This window comes from Chiloscyllium plagiosum, unplaced genomic scaffold (assembly GCF_037043375.1).
Source record: "Chiloscyllium plagiosum isolate Xiang-an unplaced genomic scaffold, Cpla_swu_hap1 HiC_scaffold_46, whole genome shotgun sequence".
NCBI classification, from domain to species: domain Eukaryota; kingdom Metazoa; phylum Chordata; class Chondrichthyes; order Orectolobiformes; family Hemiscylliidae; genus Chiloscyllium; species Chiloscyllium plagiosum.
Window position 1 is genome coordinate 11,823,887 of NW_028270184.1, and position 20,696 is coordinate 11,844,582.

The 20,696-nt window shown below is 49.2% G+C and overlaps 1 protein-coding gene across 1 annotated transcript in view; it reads left to right on the plus strand.

The window, feature by feature from the left end:
• The first annotated feature begins 378 nt into the window (after nucleotides 1–378).
• The window catches only part of gpha2 (glycoprotein hormone subunit alpha 2), a 185,517-nt gene continuing 165,199 nt past the window's right edge, over nucleotides 379–20,696 (plus strand). Inside the window, exon 1 of the mRNA XM_087983603.1 lies at nucleotides 379–449. The gene's annotated coding sequence lies outside the window, so the exon portion shown is untranslated. The remainder of the gene's footprint in view (nucleotides 450–20,696) is intronic.

Sequence of the window (20,696 nt, forward strand, 5' to 3'; positions counted from 1 at the left end):
ACGGCCAATCCACCCTAACCTGCACATCTTTGGATTGTGGGAGGAAACCGGAGCAAACCCGCACAGACACAGGAAGAATGTGCAAAACTCCACACAGACAGTCGCCCGAGGCTGGAATTGAACCTGGGACCCTGGTACTGTGAGGCAGCAGTGCTAACCACTGAGCCACCGTGCCACCCCAGATGAAATCGCAATTAAGTCATCATAATAACTGCATTCAAATGTGGAGAGTCGATATTACAGTGCAATGATTTTCTCTGTTTTGAAGACTTCCTGTATGGCAAATGTGCACTGTTTATGCAAATTGAAGGGCACAGTAAGTTCATGAATTAAAATTTTACTTTGAATTTGAAGCACCCTGCGGAAACGCTGACGGTAGCATTCCCAGTAACAAAAGATGCCAGTGAGGAGAAACCTGAGAGATCACATTTACGGTCGAACAGGAAAAGGTCAGTGATGTAGAAGTTACAGCACAGAAATAAGACATTCATCACATTGTGCTATGCAGCTTTGGTCCAATCAAGAGGAAAGAACTATATTCAAGAGGTGAGCTGAGTAACTGCCTTTGACAGCAACATAGCGTTTGATTGACAGTGGCATGAAGGTGTACAAGCAGAACAGAAGTTGGTAGGCACAGAGGAAACCTTTCTAGAGGTTGGTGTCATAGCCAGTCAAAGAAAGATGGGCGTTGGAGGCAAATTATTGCTATCCAAGCACTGCACAATGTCCCTTGGCCCAACCATCAACTGCCACTTCACCAATGACCTTCATACTTCCCCACTCACCTTGAGTTCTAATCTGGGGTTCCTGTCACCGTGAACTCTAGTCTGGGGTTCCTGTCACCGTGAACTCTAGTCTGGAGTTACTGTCACCGTGAACTCTAGTCTGGGGTTACTGACACTGTGAACTCTAGTCTGGAGTTACTGTCACTGTGAACGCAAGTCTGGGGTTCCTGTCACCGTGAACTCTAGTCTGGAGTTACTGTCACCGTGAACTCTAGTCTGGTGTTACTGTCACCGTGAACTCTAGTCTGGAGTTACTGTCACCGTGAACTCTAGTCTGGTGTTACTGTCACCGTGAACTCTAGTCTGGGGTTACTGACACCGTGAACTCTAGTCTGGTGTTACTGTCACCGTGAACTCTAATCTGGGGTTACTGTCACCGTGAACTCTAGTCTGGAGTTACTGTGACCGTGAACACTAGTCTGCTGTTACTGTCACCGTGAACTCTCGTCTGGGGATACTGTCACCGTAAACTCTAGTCTGGAGTTACTGTCACCGTGAACTCTAGTCTGGAGTTACTGTGACCGTGAACTCTAGTCTGGGGGTACTGTCACCGTGAACTCTAGTCTGGGGTTACTGTCACCGTGAACTCTAGTCTGGGGGTACTGCCACCGTGAACTCTAGTCTGGAGTTACTGTGACCGTGAACTCTAGTCTGGAGTTACTGTTACCGTGAACTCTAGTCTGGGGTTACTGTCACCGTGAACTCTAGTCTAGTGTTACTGTCACCGTGAACTCTAGTCTGGAGTTACTGTGACCATGAACTCTAGTCTGGAGTTACTGTCACCGTGAACTCTAGTCTGGGGTTACTGTCACCGTGAACTCTAGTCTGGTGTTACTGTGACCGTAAACTCTAGTCTGGGGTTACTGTCACCGTGAACTCTAGTCTGGGGTTACTGTCACCGTGAACTCTAGTCTGGAGTTACTGTGACCGTGAACTCTAGTCTGGGGTTACTGTCACCGTGAACTCTAGTCTGGAGTTACTGTGACCGTGAACTCTAGTCTGGAGTTACTGCCACCGTGAACTCTAGTCTGGAGTTACTGTGACCGTGAACTCTAGTCTGGAGTTACTGTCACCGTGAACTCTAGTCTGGGGTTACTGTCACCGTGAACTCTAGTCTGGAGTTACTGTGACTGTGAACTCTAGTCTGGTGTTACTGTCACCGTGAACTCTAGTCTGGAGTTACTGTCACCGTGAACTCTAGTCTGGGGTTACTGTGACCGTGAACCCTAGTCTGATGTTACTGTCACCGTGAACTCTAGTCTGGTGTTACTGTCGCCGTGAACTCTAGTCTGGAGTTACTGTCACCGTGATCTCTAGTCTGGAGTTACTGTCACCGTGAACTCTAGTCTGGTGTTTCTGTCACCGTGAACCCTAGTCTGGTGTTACTGTCACCGTGAACTCTAGTCTGGGGTTACTGTGACTGTGAACTCTAGTCTAGTGTTACTGTCACCGTGAACTCTAGTCTGGAGTTACTGTGACTGTGAACTCTAGTCTGATGTTACTGTCACCGTGAACTCTAGTCTGGTGTTACTGTCGCCGTGAACTCTAGTCTGGAGTTACTGTCACCGTGAACTCTAGTCTGGAGTTACTGTCACCGTGAACTCTAGTCTGGTGTTTCTGTCACCGTGAACCCTAGTCTGGTGTTACTGTCACCGTGAACTCTAGTCTGGGGTTACTGTGACTGTGAACTCTAGTCTAGTGTTACTGTCACCGTGAACTCTAGTCTGGAGTTACTGTGACTGTGAACTCTAGTCTGATGTTACTGTGACTGTGAACTCTAGTCTGATGTTACTGTCACCGTGAACTCTAGTCTGGTGTTACTGTCACCGTGATCTCTAGTCTGGAGTTACTGTCACCGTGAACTCTAGTCTGGTGTTTCTGTCACCGTGAACCCTAGTCTGGTGTTACTGTCACCGTGAACTCTAGTCTGGGGTTACTGTCACCATGAACTCTAGACTGGGGTTACTGTCACCGTGAACTCTAGTCTGGTGTTACTGTCACCGTGAACTTTAGTCTGGAGTTACTGTGACCGTAAACTCTAGTCTGGAGTTACTGTCACCGTGAACTCTAGTCTGGAGTTACTGTGACCGTGAACTCTAGTCTGGGGGTACTGTCACCGTGAACTCTAGTCTGGGGTTACTGTCACCGTGAACTCTAGTCCTGGGGTACTGCCACCGTGAACTCTAGTCTGGAGTTACTGTCACCGTGAACTCTAGTCTGGAGTTACTGTTACCGTGAACTCTAGTCTGGGGTTACTGTCACCGTGAACTCTAGTCTAGTGTTACTGTCACCGTGAACTCTAGACTGGGGTTACTGTCACCGTGAACTCTAGTCTGGAGTTACTGTCGCCGTGAACTCTAGTCTGGTGTTACTGTCACCGTGAACTCGAGTCTGGAGTTACTGTGACCGTGAACTCTAGTCTGGAGTTACTGTCACCGTGAACTCTAGTCTGGGGTTACTGTCACCGTGAACTCGAGTCTAGTGTTACTGTCACCGTGAACTCTAGTCTAGTGTTACTGTCACCGTGAACTCTAGACTGGGGTTACTGTCACCGTGAACTCTAGTCTGGTGTTACTGTCACCGTGAACTCTAGTCTGGAGTTACTGTGACCGTGAACTCTAGTCTGGAGTTACTGTCACCGTGAACTCTAGTCTGGAGTTACTGTGACCATGAACTCTAGTCTGGAGTTACTGTCACCGTGAACTCTAGTCTGGGGTTACTGTCACCATGAACTCTAGTCTGGTGTTACTGTGACCGTGAACTCTAGTCTGGGGTTACTGTGACTGTGAACTCTAGTCTAGTGTTACTGTCACCGTGAACTCTAGTCTGGAGTTACTGTGACTGTGAACTCTAGTCTGATGTTACTGTGACTGTGAACTCTAGTCTGATGTTACTGTCACTGTGAACTCTAGTCTGGTGTTACTGTCACCGTGATCTCTAGTCTGGAGTTACTGTCACCGTGAACTCTAGTCTGGTGTTTCTGTCACCGTGAACCCTAGTCTGGTGTTACTGTCACCGTGAACTCTAGTCTGGGGTTACTGTCACCATGAACTCTAGACTGGGGTTACTGTCACCGTGAACTCTAGTCTGGTGTTACTGTCACCGTGAACTTTAGTCTGGAGTTACTGTGACCGTAAACTCTAGTCTGGAGTTACTGTCACCGTGAACTCTAGTCTGGAGTTACTGTGACCGTGAACTCTAGTCTGGGGGTACTGTCACCGTGAACTCTAGTCTGGGGTTACTGTCACCGTGAACTCTAGTCCTGGGGTACTGCCACCGTGAACTCTAGTCTGGAGTTACTGTCACCGTGAACTCTAGTCTGGAGTTACTGTTACCGTGAACTCTAGTCTGGGGTTACTGTCACCGTGAACTCTAGTCTAGTGTTACTGTCACCGTGAACTCTAGACTGGGGTTACTGTCACCGTGAACTCTAGTCTGGAGTTACTGTCGCCGTGAACTCTAGTCTGGTGTTACTGTCACCGTGAACTCGAGTCTGGAGTTACTGTGACCGTGAACTCTAGTCTGGAGTTACTGTCACCGTGAACTCTAGTCTGGGGTTACTGTCACCGTGAACTCGAGTCTAGTGTTACTGTCACCGTGAACTCTAGTCTAGTGTTACTGTCACCGTGAACTCTAGACTGGGGTTACTGTCACCGTGAACTCTAGTCTGGTGTTACTGTCACCGTGAACTCTAGTCTGGAGTTACTGTGACCGTGAACTCTAGTCTGGAGTTACTGTCACCGTGAACTCTAGTCTGGAGTTACTGTGACCATGAACTCTAGTCTGGAGTTACTGTCACCGTGAACTCTAGTCTGGGGTTACTGTCACCGTGAACTCTAGTCTGGTGTTACTGTGACCGTGAACTCTAGTCTGGGGTTACTGTCACCGTGAACTCTAGTCTGGAGTTACTGTCACCGTGAACTCTAGTCTGGAGTTACTGCCACCGTGAACTCTAGTCTGGAGTTACTGTGACCGTGAACTCTAGTCTGGAGTTACTGTCACCGTGAACTCTAGTCTGGGGTTACTGTCACCGTGAACTCTAGTCTGGAGTTACTGTGACTGTGAACTCTAGTCTGGTGTTACTGTCACCGTGAACTCTAGTCTGGTGTTACTGTCACCGTGAACTCTAGTCTGGGGTTACTGTCACCGTGAACTCTAGTCTGGAGTTACTGTGACCGTGAACCCTAGTCTGATGTTACTGTCACCGTGAACGCTAGTCTGGTGTTACTGTCGCCGTGAACTCTAGTCTGGGGTGACGGTTACCGTGAACTCTAGTCTGGAGTTACTGTCACCGTGAACTCTAGTCTGGTGTTACTGTGACCGTGAACCCTAGTCTGGTGTTACTGTTACCGTGAACTCTTGTCTGGTGTTACTGTCACCGTGATCTCTAGTCTGGTGTTTCTGTCACCGTGAACCCTAGTCTGGTGTTACTGTCACCGTGAACTGCAGTCTGGGGTTACTGTCACCGTGAACTCTAGTCTGGTGTTTCTGTCACCGTGAACCCTAGTCTGGTGTTTCTGTCACCGTGAACCCTAGTCTGGTGTTACTGTCACCGTGAACTCTAGTCTGGGGTTACTGTCACCGTGAACTCTAGTCTGGGGTTACTGTCACCGTGAACTCTAGTCTGGAGTTACTGTGACTGTGAACTCTAGTCTGGTGTTACTGTCACCGTGAACTCTAGTCTGGAGTTACTGTGACCGTGAACCCTAGTCTGATGTTACTGTCACCGTGAACTCTAGTCTGGTGTTACTGTCGCCGTGAACTCTAGTCTGGGGTGACGGTTACCGTGAACTCTAGTCTGGTGTTACTGTCACCGTGAACTCTAGTCTGGTGTTACTGTGACCGTGAACCCTAGTCTGGTGTTACTGTTACCGAGAACTCTTGTCTGGTGTTACTGTCACCGTGATCTCTAGTCTGGAGTTACTGTCACCGTGAACTCTAGTCTGGTGTTTCTGTCACCGTGAACCCTAGTCTGGTGTTACTGTCACCGTGAACTCTAGTCTGGGGTTACTGTCACCATGAACTCTAGACTGGGGTTACTGTCACTGTGAACTCTAGTCTGGTGTTACTGTCACCATGAACTCTAATCTGGGGTTACTGTCACCGTGAACTCTAGTCTGGAGTTACTGTGACCGTGAACACTAGTCTGCTGTTACTGTCACCGTGAACTCTCGTCTGGGGGTACTGTCACCGTAAACTCTAGTCTGGAGTTACTGTCACCGTGAACTCTAGTCTGGAGTTACTGTGACCGTGAACTCTAGTCTGGGGGTACTGTCACCGTGAACTCTAGTCTGGGGTTACTGTCACCGTGAACTCTAGTCTGGGGGTACTGCCACCGTGAACTCTAGTCTGGAGTTACTGTTACCGTGAACTCTAGTCTGGGGTTACTGTCACCGTGAACTCTAGTCTAGTGTTACTGTCACCGTGAACTCTAGACTGGGGTTACTGTCACCGTGAACTCTAGTCTGGAGTTACTGTCGCCGTGAACTCTAGTCTGGTGTTACTGTCACCGTGAACTCTAGTCTGGAGTTATTGTGACCGTGAACTCTAGTCTGGAGTTACTGTGACCATGAACTCTAGTCTGGAGTTACTGTCACCGTGAACTCTTGTCTGGGGTTACTGTCACCGTGAACTCTAGTCTGGTGTTACTGTGACCGTGAACTCTAGTCTGGTGTGACTGTCACCGTGAACTCTAGTCTGGGGTAACTGTCACCGTGAACTCTAGTCTGGAGTTACTGTGACCGTGAACTCTAGTCTGGGCTTACTGTCACCGTGAACTCTAGTCTGGAGTTACTGTGACCGTGAACTCTAGTCTGGAGTTACTGCCACCGTGAACTCTAGTCTGGAGTTTCTGTGACCGTGAACTCTAGTCTGGAGTTACTGTCACCGTGACCTCTAGTCTGGGGTTACTGTCACCGTGAACTCGAGTCTAGTGTTCCTGTCACCGTGAACTCTAGTCTAGTGTTACTGTCACCGTGAACTCTAGACTGGGGTTACTGTCACCGTGAACTCTAGTCTGGTGTTACTGTCACCGTGAACTCTAGTCTGGAGTTACTGTGACCGTGAACTCTAGTCTGGAGTTACTGTCACCGTGAACTCTAGTCTGGAGTTACTGTGACCATGAACTCTAGTCTGGAGTTACTGTCACCATGAACTCTAGTCTGGGGTTACTGTCACCGTGAACTCTAGTCTGGTGTTACTGTGACCGTGAACTCTAGTCTGGGGTTACTGTCACCGTGAACTCTAGTCTGGAGTTACTGTCACCGTGAACTCTAGTCTGGAGTTACTGCCACCGTGAACTCTAGTCTGGAGTTACTGTGACCGTGAACTCTAGTCTGGAGTTACTGTCACCGTGAACTCTAGTCTGGGGTTACTGTCACCGTGAACTCTAGTCTGGAGTTACTGTGACTGTGAACTCTAGTCTGGTGTTACTGTCACCGTGAACTCTAGTCTGGTGTTACTGTCACCGTGAACTCTAGTCTGGGGTTACTGTCACCGTGAACTCTAGTCTGGAGTTACTGTGACCGTGAACCCTAGTCTGATGTTACTGTCACCGTGAACGCTAGTCTGGTGTTACTGTCGCCGTGAACTCTAGTCTGGGGTGACGGTTACCGTGAACTCTAGTCTGGAGTTACTGTCACCGTGAACTCTAGTCTGGTGTTACTGTGACCGTGAACCCTAGTCTGGTGTTACTGTTACCGTGAACTCTTGTCTGGTGTTACTGTCACCGTGATCGCTAGTCTGGAGTTACTGTCACCGTGAACTCTAGTCTGGTGTTTCTGTCACCGTGAACCCTAGTCTGGTGTTACTGTCACCGTGATCGCTAGTCTGGAGTTACTGTCACCGTGAACTCTAGTCTGGTGTTTCTGTCACCGTGAACTCTAGTCTGGGGTTACTGTCACCGTGAACTCTAGTCTGGGGTTACTGTCACCGTGAACTCTAGTCTGGAGTTACTGTCACCGTGAACTCTAGTCTGGGGTTACTGTCACCGTGAACTCTAGTCTGGGGTTACTGTCACCGTGAACTCTAGTCTGGAGTTACTGTGACTGTGAACTCTAGTCTGGTGTTACTGTCACCGTGAACTCTAGTCTGGAGTTACTGCGACCGTGAACCCTAGTCTGATGTTACTGTCACCGTGAACTCTAGTCTGGTGTTACTGTCGCCGTGAACTCTAGTCTGGGGTGACGGTTACCGTGAACTCTAGTCTGGTGTTACTGTCACCGTGAACTCTAGTCTGGTGTTACTGTGACCGTGAACCCTAGTCTGGTGTTACTGTTACCGTGAACTCTTGTCTGGTGTTACTGTCACCGTGAACTCTAGTCTGGTGTTTCTGTCACCGTGAACCCTAGTCTGGTGTTACTGTCACCGTGAACTCTAGTCTGGGGTTACTGTCACCATGAACTCTACACTGGGGTTACTGTCACGTGAACTCTAGTCTGGTGTTACTGTCACCATGAACTCTAATCTGGGGTTACTGTCACCGTGAACTCTAGTCTGGAGTTACTGTGACCGTGAACACTAGTCTGCTGTTACTGTCACCGTGAACTCTCGTCTGGGGGTACTGTCACCGTAAACTCTAGTCTAGTGTTACTGTCACCGTGAACTCTAGACTGGCGTTACTGTGACCGTGAACTCTAGTCTGGAGTTACTGTCGCCGTGAACTCTAGTCTGGTGTTACTGTCACCGTGAACTCTAGTCTGGAGTTACTGTGACCGTGAACTCTAGTCTGGAGTTACTGTGACCATGAACTCTAGTCTGGAGTTACTGTCACCGTGAACTCTAGTCTGGTGTTACTGTGACCGTGAACTCTAGTCTGGTGTGACTGTCACCGTGAACTCTAGTCTGGGGTAACTGTCACCGTGAACTCTAGTCTGGAGTTACTGTGACCGTGAACTCTAGTCTGGGCTTACTGTCACCGTGAACTCTAGTCTGGAGTTACTGTGACCGTGAACTCTAGTCTGGAGTTACTGCCACCGTGAACTCTAGTCTGGAGTTACTGTGACCGTGAACTCTAGTCTGGAGTTACTGTCACCGTGACCTCTAGTCTGGGGTTACTGTCACCGTGAACTCTAGTCTGGAGTTACTGTGACTGTGAACTCTAGTCTGGTGTTACTGTCACCGTGAACTCTAGTCTGGAGTTACTGTCACCGTGAACTCTAGTCTGGGGTTACTGTGACCGTGAACCCTAGTCTGATGTTACTGTCACCGTGAACTCTAGTCTGGTGTTACTGTCGCCGTGAACTCTAGTCTGGGGTGACGGTTACCGTGAACCCTAGTCTGGGGTTACTGTCACCGTGAACTCTAGTCTGGTGTTACTGTGACCGTGAACCCTAGTCTGGTGTTACTGTTACCGTGAACTCTTGTCTGGTGTTACTGTCACCGTGAACTCTAGTCTGGAGTTACTGTCACCATGAACTCTAGTCTGGAGTTACTGTGACCGTGAACTCTAGTCTGGAGTTACTGTCACCGTGAACTCTAGTCTGGAGTTACTGTGACCATGAACTCTAGTCTGGAGTTACTGTCACCGTGAACTCTAGTCTGGGGTTACTGTCACCGTGAACTCTAGTCTGGTGTTACTGTGACCGTGAACTCTAGTCTGGGGTTACTGTCACCGTGAACTCTAGTCTGGAGTTACTGTCACCGTGAACTCTAGTCTGGAGTTACTGCCACCATGAACTCTAGTCTGGAGTTACTGTGACCGTGAACTCTAGTCTGGAGTTACTGTCACCGTGAACTCTAGTCTGGGGTTACTGTCACCGTGAACTCTAGTCTGGAGTTACTGTGACTGTGAACTCTAGTCTGGTGTTACTGTCACCGTGAACTCTAGTCTGGTGTTACTGTCACCGTGAACTCTAGTCTGGGGTTACTGTCACCGTGAACTCTAGTCTGGAGTTACTGTGACCGTGAACCCTAGTCTGATGTTACTGTCACCGTGAACGCTAGTCTGGTGTTACTGTCGCCGTGAACTCTAGTCTGGGGTGACGGTTACCGTGAACTCTAGTCTGGAGTTACTGTCACCGTGAACTCTAGTCTGGTGTTACTGTGACCGTGAACCCTAGTCTGGTGTTACTGTTACCGTGAACTCTTGTCTGGTGTTACTGTCACCGTGATCTCTAGTCTGGTGTTTCTGTCACCGTGAACCCTAGTCTGGTGTTACTGTCACCGTGAACTGCAGTCTGGGGTTACTGTCACCGTGAACTCTAGTCTGGTGTTTCTGTCACCGTGAACCCTAGTCTGGTGTTTCTGTCACCGTGAACCCTAGTCTGGTGTTACTGTCACCGTGAACTCTAGTCTGGGGTTACTGTCACCGTGAACTCTAGTCTGGGGTTACTGTCACCGTGAACTCTAGTCTGGAGTTACTGTGACTGTGAACTCTAGTCTGGTGTTACTGTCACCGTGAACTCTAGTCTGGAGTTACTGTGACCGTGAACCCTAGTCTGATGTTACTGTCACCGTGAACTCTAGTCTGGTGTTACTGTCGCCGTGAACTCTAGTCTGGGGTGACGGTTACCGTGAACTCTAGTCTGGTGTTACTGTCACCGTGAACTCTAGTCTGGTGTTACTGTGACCGTGAACCCTAGTCTGGTGTTACTGTTACCGAGAACTCTTGTCTGGTGTTACTGTCACCGTGATCTCTAGTCTGGAGTTACTGTCACCGTGAACTCTAGTCTGGTGTTTCTGTCACCGTGAACCCTAGTCTGGTGTTACTGTCACCGTGAACTCTAGTCTGGGGTTACTGTCACCATGAACTCTAGACTGGGGTTACTGTCACTGTGAACTCTAGTCTGGTGTTACTGTCACCATGAACTCTAATCTGGGGTTACTGTCACCGTGAACTCTAGTCTGGAGTTACTGTGACCGTGAACACTAGTCTGCTGTTACTGTCACCGTGAACTCTCGTCTGGGGGTACTGTCACCGTAAACTCTAGTCTGGAGTTACTGTCACCGTGAACTCTAGTCTGGAGTTACTGTGACCGTGAACTCTAGTCTGGGGGTACTGTCACCGTGAACTCTAGTCTGGGGTTACTGTCACCGTGAACTCTAGTCTGGGGGTACTGCCACCGTGAACTCTAGTCTGGAGTTACTGTTACCGTGAACTCTAGTCTGGGGTTACTGTCACCGTGAACTCTAGTCTAGTGTTACTGTCACCGTGAACTCTAGACTGGGGTTACTGTCACCGTGAACTCTAGTCTGGAGTTACTGTCGCCGTGAACTCTAGTCTGGTGTTACTGTCACCGTGAACTCTAGTCTGGAGTTATTGTGACCGTGAACTCTAGTCTGGAGTTACTGTGACCATGAACTCTAGTCTGGAGTTACTGTCACCGTGAACTCTTGTCTGGGGTTACTGTCACCGTGAACTCTAGTCTGGTGTTACTGTGACCGTGAACTCTAGTCTGGTGTGACTGTCACCGTGAACTCTAGTCTGGGGTAACTGTCACCGTGAACTCTAGTCTGGAGTTACTGTGACCGTGAACTCTAGTCTGGGCTTACTGTCACCGTGAACTCTAGTCTGGAGTTACTGTGACCGTGAACTCTAGTCTGGAGTTACTGCCACCGTGAACTCTAGTCTGGAGTTTCTGTGACCGTGAACTCTAGTCTGGAGTTACTGTCACCGTGACCTCTAGTCTGGGGTTACTGTCACCGTGAACTCGAGTCTAGTGTTCCTGTCACCGTGAACTCTAGTCTAGTGTTACTGTCACCGTGAACTCTAGACTGGGGTTACTGTCACCGTGAACTCTAGTCTGGTGTTACTGTCACCGTGAACTCTAGTCTGGAGTTACTGTGACCGTGAACTCTAGTCTGGAGTTACTGTCACCGTGAACTCTAGTCTGGAGTTACTGTGACCATGAACTCTAGTCTGGAGTTACTGTCACCATGAACTCTAGTCTGGGGTTACTGTCACCGTGAACTCTAGTCTGGTGTTACTGTGACCGTGAACTCTAGTCTGGGGTTACTGTCACCGTGAACTCTAGTCTGGAGTTACTGTCACCGTGAACTCTAGTCTGGAGTTACTGCCACCGTGAACTCTAGTCTGGAGTTACTGTGACCGTGAACTCTAGTCTGGAGTTACTGTCACCGTGAACTCTAGTCTGGGGTTACTGTCACCGTGAACTCTAGTCTGGAGTTACTGTGACTGTGAACTCTAGTCTGGTGTTACTGTCACCGTGAACTCTAGTCTGGTGTTACTGTCACCGTGAACTCTAGTCTGGGGTTACTGTCACCGTGAACTCTAGTCTGGAGTTACTGTGACCGTGAACCCTAGTCTGATGTTACTGTCACCGTGAACGCTAGTCTGGTGTTACTGTCGCCGTGAACTCTAGTCTGGGGTGACGGTTACCGTGAACTCTAGTCTGGAGTTACTGTCACCGTGAACTCTAGTCTGGTGTTACTGTGACCGTGAACCCTAGTCTGGTGTTACTGTTACCGTGAACTCTTGTCTGGTGTTACTGTCACCGTGATCGCTAGTCTGGAGTTACTGTCACCGTGAACTCTAGTCTGGTGTTTCTGTCACCGTGAACCCTAGTCTGGTGTTACTGTCACCGTGATCGCTAGTCTGGAGTTACTGTCACCGTGAACTCTAGTCTGGTGTTTCTGTCACCGTGAACTCTAGTCTGGGGTTACTGTCACCGTGAACTCTAGTCTGGGGTTACTGTCACCGTGAATTCTAGTCTGGAGTTACTGTCACCGTGAACTCTAGTCTGGGGTTACTGTCACCGTGAGCTCTAGTCTGGGGTTACTGTCACCGTGAACTCTAGTCTGGAGTTACTGTGACTGTGAACTCTAGTCTGGTGTTACTGTCACCGTGAACTCTAGTCTGGAGTTACTGCGACCGTGAACCCTAGTCTGATGTTACTGTCACCGTGAACTCTAGTCTGGTGTTACTGTCGCCGTGAACTCTAGTCTGGGGTGACGGTTACCGTGAACTCTAGTCTGGTGTTACTGTCACCGTGAACTCTAGTCTGGTGTTACTGTGACCGTGAACCCTAGTCTGGTGTTACTGTTACCGTGAACTCTTGTCTGGTGTTACTGTCACCGTGAACTCTAGTCTGGTGTTTCTGTCACCGTGAACCCTAGTCTGGTGTTACTGTCACCGTGAACTCTAGTCTGGGGTTACTGTCACCATGAACTCTACACTGGGGTTACTGTCACGTGAACTCTAGTCTGGTGTTACTGTCACCATGAACTCTAATCTGGGGTTACTGTCACTGTGAACTCTAGTCTGGAGTTACTGTGACCGTGAACACTAGTCTGCTGTTACTGTCACCATGAACTCTCGTCTGGGGGTACTGTCACCGTAAACTCTAGTCTAGTGTTACTGTCACCGTGAACTCTAGACTGGCGTTACTGTGACCGTGAACTCTAGTCTGGAGTTACTGTCGCCGTGAACTCTAGTCTGGTGTTACTGTCACCGTGAACTCTAGTCTGGAGTTACTGTGACCGTGAACTCTAGTCTGGAGTTACTGTGACCATGAACTCTAGTCTGGAGTTACTGTCACCGTGAACTCTAGTCTGGTGTTACTGTGACCGTGAACTCTAGTCTGTTGTGACTGTCACCGTGAACTCTAGTCTGGGGTAACTGTCACCGTGAACTCTAGTCTGGAGTTACTGTGACCGTGAACTCTAGTCTGGGCTTACTGTCACCGTGAACTCTAGTCTGGAGTTACTGTGACCGTGAACTCTAGTCTGGAGTTACTGCCACCGTGAACTCTAGTCTGGAGTTACTGTGACCGTGAACTCTAGTCTGGAGTTACTGTCACCGTGACCTCTAGTCTGGGGTTACTGTCACCGTGAACTCTAGTCTGGAGTTACTGTGACTGTGAACTCTAGTCTGGTGTTACTGTCACCGTGAACTCTAGTCTGGAGTTACTGTCACCGTGAACTCTAGTCTGGGGTTACTGTGACCGTGAACCCTAGTCTGATGTTACTGTCACCGTGAACTCTAGTCTGGTGTTACTGTCGCCGTGAACTCTAGTCTGGGGTGACGGTTACCGTGAACCCTAGTCTGGGGTTACTGTCACCGTGAACTCTAGTCTGGTGTTACTGTGACCGTGAACCCTAGTCTGGTGTTACTGTTACCGTGAACTCTTGTCTGGTGTTACTGTCACCGTGATCTCTAGTCTGGAGTTACTGTCACCGTGAACTCTAGTCTGGTGTTTCTGTCACCGTGAACCCTAGTCTGGTGTTACTGTCACCGTGAACTCTAGTCTGGGGTTACTGTCACCGTGAACTTTAGTCTGGAGTTACTGTCACCGTGAACTCTAGTCTGGTGTTTCTGTCACCGTGAACCCTAGTCTGGTGTTACTGTCACCGTGAACTCTAGTCTGGGGTTACTGTCACCGTGAACTTTAGTCTGGAGTTACTGTGACCGTAAACTCTAGTCTGGAGTTACTGTCACCGTGAACTCTAGTCTGGAGTTACTGTGACCGTGAACTCTAGTCTGATGTTACTGTCACCGTGAACTCTAGTCTGGTGTTACTGTCGCCGTGAACTCTAGTCTGGGGTGACGGTTACCGTGAACTCGAGTCTGGTGTTACTGTCACCGTGAACTCTCGTCTGGTGTTACTGTTACCGTGAACTCTTGTCTGGTGTTACTGTCACCGTGATCTCTAGTCTGGAGTTACTGTCACCGTGAACTCTAGTCTGGTGTTTCTGTCACCGTGAACCCTAGTCTGGTGTTACTGTCACCGTGAACCCAAGTCTGGGGTTACTGTCACCATGAACTCTAGACTGGGGTTACTGTCACCGTGAACTCTAGTCTGGTGTTACTGTCACCGTGAACTTTAGTCTGGAGTTACTGTGACCGTAAACTCTAGTCTGGAGTTACTGTCACCGTGAACTCTAGTCTGGAGTTACTGTGACCGTGAACTCTAGTCTGGGGGTACTGTCACCGTGAACTCTAGTCTGGGGTTACTGTCACCGTGAACTCTAGTCCTGGGGTACTGCCACCGTGAACTCTAGTCTGGAGTTACTGTCACCGTGAACTCTAGTCTGGAGTTACTGTTACCGTGAACTCTAGTCTGGGGTTACTGTCACCGTGAATTCTAGTCTAGTGTTACTGTCACCGTGAACTCTAGACTGGGGTTACTGTCACCGTGAACTCTAGTCTGGAGTTACTGTCGCCGTGAGCTCTAGTCTGGTGTTACTGTCACCGTGAACTCGAGTCTGGAGTTACTGTGACCGTGAACTCTAGTCTGGAGTTACTGTCACCGTGAACTCTAGTCTGGGGTTACTGTCACCGTGAACTCGAGTCTAGTGTTACTGTCACCGTGAACTCTAGTCTAGTGTTACTGTCACCGTGAACTCTAGACTGGGGTTACTGTCACCGTGAACTCTAGTCTGGTGTTACTGTCACCGTGAACTCTAGTCTGGAGTTACTGTGACCGTGAACTCTAGTCTGGAGTTACTGTCACCGTGAACTCTAGTCTGGAGTTACTGTGACCATGAACTCTAGTCTGGAGTTACTGTCACCGTGAACTCTAGTCTGGGGTTACTGTCACCGTGAACTCTAGTCTGGTGTTACTGTGACCGTGAACTCTAGTCTGGGGTTACTGTCACCGTGAACTCTAGTCTGGAGTTACTGTCACCGTGAACTCTAGTCTGGAGTTACTGCCACCGTGAACTCTAGTCTGGAGTTACTGTGACCGTGAACTCTAGTCTGGAGTTACTGTCACCGTGAACTCTAGTCTGGGGTTACTGTCACCGTGAACTCTAGTCTGGAGTTACTGTGACTGTGAACTCTAGTCTGGTGTTACTGTCACCGTGAACTCTAGTCTGGTGTTACTGTCACCGTGAACTCTAGTCTGGGGTTACTGTCACCGTGAACTCTAGTCTGGAGTTACTGTGACCGTGAACCCTAGTCTGATGTTACTGTCACCGTGAACGCTAGTCTGGTGTTACTGTCGCCGTGAACTCTAGTCTGGGGTGACGGTTACCGTGAACTCTAGTCTGGAGTTACTGTCACCGTGAACTCTAGTCTGGAGTTACTGTCACCGTGAACTCTAGTCTGGTGTTACTGTCACCGTGAACTCTAGTCTGGTGTTACTGTGACCGTGAACCCTAGTCTGGTGTTACTGTTACCGTAAACTCTTGTCTGGTGTTACTGTCACCGTGATCTCTAGTCTGGAGTTACTGTCACCGTGAACTCTAGTCTGGTGTTTCTGTCACCGTGAACCCTAGTCTGGTGTTACTGTCACCGTGAACTCTAGTCTGGGGTTACTGTCACCGTGAACTCTAGTCTGGGGTTACTGTCACCGTGAACTCTAGTCTGGAGTTACTGTGACTGTGAACTCTAGTCTGATGTTACTGTCACCGTGAACTCTAGTCTGGTGTTACTGTCGCCGTGAACTCTAGTCTGGGGTGACGGTTACCGTGAACTCTAGTCTGGTGTTACTGTCACCGTGAACTCTAGTCTGGTGTTACTGTGACCGTGAACCCTAGTCTGGTGTTACTGTTACCGTGAACTCTTGTCTGGTGTTACTGTCACCGTGATCTCTAGTCTGGAGTTACTGTCACCGTGAACTCTAGTCTGGTGTTTCTGTCACCGTGAACCCTAGTCTGGTGTTACTGTCACCGTGAACTCTAGTCTGGGGTTACTGTCACCATGAACTCTAGACTGGGGTTACTGTCACCGTGAACTCTAGTCTGGTGTTACTGTCACCATGAACTCTAATCTGGGGTTACTGTCACCGTGAACTCTAGTCTGGAGTTACTGTGACCGTGAACACTAGTCTGCTGTTACTGTCACCGTGAACTCTCGTCTGGGGGTACTGTCACCGTAAACTCTAGTCTGGAGTTACTGTCACCGTGAACTCTAGTCTGGAGATACTGTGACCGTGAACTCTAGTCTGGGGGTACTGTCACCGTGAACTCTAGTCTGGGGTTACTGTCACCGTGAACTCTAGTCTGGGGGTACTGCCACCGTGAACTCTAGTCTGGAGTTACTGTCACCGTGAACTCTAGTCTGGAGTTACTGTTACCGTGAACTCTAGTCTGGGGTTACTGTCACCGTGAACTCTAGTCTAGTGTTACTGTCACCATGAACTCTAGACTGGGGTTACTGTCACCGTGAACTCTAGTCTGGAGTTACTGTCGCCGTGAACTCTAGTCTGGTGTTACTGTCACCGTGAACTCTAGTCTGGAGTTATTGTGACCGTGAACTCTAGTCTGGAGTTACTGTGACCATGAACTCTAGTCTGGAGTTACTGTCACCGTGAACTCTCGTCTGGGGTTACTGTCACCGTGAACTCTAGTCTGGTGTTACTGTGACCGTGAACTCTAGTCTGGTGTGACTGTCACCGTGAACTCTAGTCTGGGGTAACTGTCACCGTGAACTCTAGTCTGGAGTTACTGTGACCGTGAACTCTAGTCTGGGCTTACTGTCACCGTGAACTCTAGTCTGGAGTTACTGTGACCGTGAACTCTAGTCTGGAGTTACTGCCACCGTGAACTCTAGTCTGGAGTTTCTGTGACCGTGAACTCTAGTCTGGAGTTACTGTCACCGTGACCTCTAGTCTGGGGTTACTGTCACCGTGAACTCGAGTCGAGTGTTCCTGTCACCGTGAACTCTAGTCTAGTGTTACTGTCACCGTGAACTCTAGACTGGGGTTACTGTCACCGTGAACTCTAGTCTGGTGTTACTGTCACCGTGAACTCTAGTCTGGAGTTACTGTGACCGTGAACTCTAGTCTGGAGTTACTGTCACCGTGAACTCTAGTCTGGAGTTACTGTGACCATTAACTCTAGTCTGGAGTTACTGTCACCATGAACTCTAGTCTGGGGTTACTGTCACCGTGAACTCTAGTCTGGTGTTACTGTGACCGTGAACTCTAGTCTGGGGTTACTGTCACCGTGAACTCTAGTCTGGAGTTACTGTCACCGTGAACTCTAGTCTGGAGTTACTGCCACCGTGAACTCTAGTCTGGAGTTACTGTGACCGTGAACTCTAGTCTGGAGTTACTGTCACCGTGAACTCTAGTCTGGGGTTACTGTCACCGTGAACTCTAGTCTGGAGTTACTGTGACTGTGAACTCTAGTCTGGTGTTACTGTCACCGTGAACTCTAGTCTGGTGTTACTGTCACCGTGAACTCTAGTCTGGGGTTACTGTCACCGTGAACTCTAGTCTGGAGTTACTGTGACCGTGAACCCTAGTCTGATGTTACTGTCACCGTGAACGCTAGTCTGGTGTTACTGTCGCCGTGAACTCTAGTCTGGGGTGACGGTTACCGTGAACTCTAGTCTGGAGTTACTGTCACCGTGAACTCTAGTCTGGTGTTACTGTGACCGTGAACCCTAGTCTGGTGTTACTGTTACCGTGAACTCTTGTCTGGTGTTACTGTCACCGTGATCGCTAGTCTGGAGTTACTGTGACCGTGAACTCTAGTCTGGTGTTTCTGTCACCGTGAACCCTAGTCTGGTGTTACTGTCACCGTGAACTCTAGTCTGGGGTTACTGTCACCGTGAACTCTAGTCTGGGGTTACTGTCACCGTGAACTCTAGTCTGGAGTTACTGTGACTGTGAACTCTAGTCTGGGGTTACTGTCGCCGTGAACTCTAGTCTGGGGTGACGGTTACCGTGAACTCTAGTCTGGTGTTACTGTCACCGTGAACTCTAGTCTGGTGTTACTGTGACCGTGAACCCTAGTCTGGTGTTACTGTTACCGTGAACTCTTGTCTGGTGTTACTGTCACCGTGATCTCTAGTCTGGAGTTACTGTCACCGTGAACTCTAGTCTGGTGTTTCTGTCACCGTGAACCCTAGTCTGGTGTTACTGTCACCGTGAACTCTAGTCTGGGGTTACTGTCACCATGAACTCTAGACTGGGGTTACTGTCACCGTGAACTCTAGTCTGGTGTTATTGTCACCATGAACTCTAATCTGGGGTTACTGTCACCGTGAACTCTAGTCTGGAGTTACTGTGACCGTGAACACTAGTCTGCTGTTACTGTCACCGTGAACTCTCGTCTGGGGGTACTGTCACCGTAAACTCTAGTCTGGAGTTACTGTCACCGTGAACTCTAGTCTGGAGTTACTGTGACCGTGAACTCTAGTCTGGGGGTACTGTCACCGTGAACTCTAGTCTGGGGTTACTGTCACCGTGAACTCTAGTCTGGGGGTACTGCCACCGTGAACTCTAGTCTGGAGTTACTGTCACCGTGAACTCTAGTCTGGAGTTACTGTTACCGTGAACTCTAGTCTGGGGTTACTGTCACCGTGAACTCTAGTCTGGAGTTACTGTCACCGTGAACTCTAGACTGGGGTTACTGTCACCGTGAACTCTAGTCTGGGGTTACTGTCACCGTGAACTCTAGTCCTGGGGTACTGCCACCGTGAACTCTAGTCTGGAGTTACTGTCACCGTGAACTCTAGTCTGGAGTTACTGTTACCGTGAACTCTAGTCTGGGGTTACTGTCACCGTGAACTCTAGTCTAGTGTTACTGTCACCGTGAACTCTAGACTGGGGTTACTGTCACCGTGAACTCTAGTCTGGAGTTACTGTCGCCGTGAACTCTAGTCTGGTGTTACTGTCACCGTGAACTCGAGTCTGGAGTTAATGTGACCGTGAACTCTAGTCTGGAGTTACTGTCACCGTGAACTCTAGTCTGGGGTTACTGTCACCGTGAACTCGAGTCTAGTGTTACTGTCACCGTGAACTCTAGTCTAGTGTTACTGTCACCGTGAACTCTAGACTGGGGTTACTGTCACCGTGAACTCTAGTCTGGTGTTACTGTCACCGTGAACTCTAGTCTGGAGTTACTGTGACCGTGAACTCTAGTCTGGAGTTACTGTCACCGTGAACTCTAGTCTGGAGTTACTGTGACCATGAACTCTAGTCTGGAGTTACTGTCACCGTGAACTCTAGTCTGGGGTTACTGTCACCGTGAACTCTAGTCTGGTGTTACTGTGACCGTGAACTCTAGTCTGGGGTTACTGTCACCGTGAACTCTAGTCTGGAGTTACTGTCACCGTGAACTCTAGTCTGGAGTTACTGCCACCGTGAACTCTAGTCTGGAGTTACTGTGACCGTGAACTCTAGTCTGGAGTTACTGTCACCGTGAACTCTAGTCTGGGGTTACTGTCACCGTGAACTCTAGTCTGGAGTTACTGTGACTGTGAACTCTAGTCTGGTGTTACTGTCACCGTGAACTCTAGTCTGGTGTTACTGTCACCGTGAACTCTAGTCTGGGGTTACTGTCACCGTGAACTCTAGTCTGGAGTTACTGTGACCGTGAACCCTAGTCTGATGTTACTGTCACCGTGAACGCTAGTCTGGTGTTACTGTCGCCGTGAACTCTAGTCTGGGGTGACGGTTACCGTGAACTCTAGTCTGGAGTTACTGTCACCGTGAACTCTAGTCTGGAGTTACTGTCACCGTGAACTCTAGTCTGGTGTTACTGTCACCGTGAACTCTAGTCTGGTGTTACTGTGACCGTGAACCCTAGTCTGGTGTTACTGTTACCGTAAACTCTTGTCTGGTGTTACTGTCACCGTGATCTCTAGTCTGGAGTTACTGTCACCGTGAACTCTAGTCTGGTGTTTCTGTCACCGTGAACCCTAGTCTGGTGTTACTGTCACCGTGAACTCTAGTCTGGGGTTACTGTCACCGTGAACTCTAGTCTGGGGTTACTGTCACCGTGAACTCTAGTCTGGAGTTACTGTGACTGTGAACTCTAGTCTGATGTTACTGTCACCGTGAACTCTAGTCTGGTGTTACTGTCGCCGTGAACTCTAGTCTGGGGTGACGGTTACCGTGAACTCTAGTCTGGTGTTACTGTCACCGTGAACTCTAGTCTGGTGTTACTGTGACCGTGAACCCTAGTCTGGGGTTACTGTTACCGTGAACTCTTGTCTGGTGTTACTGTCACCGTGATCTCTAGTCTGGAGTTACTGTCACCGTGAACTCTAGTCTGGTG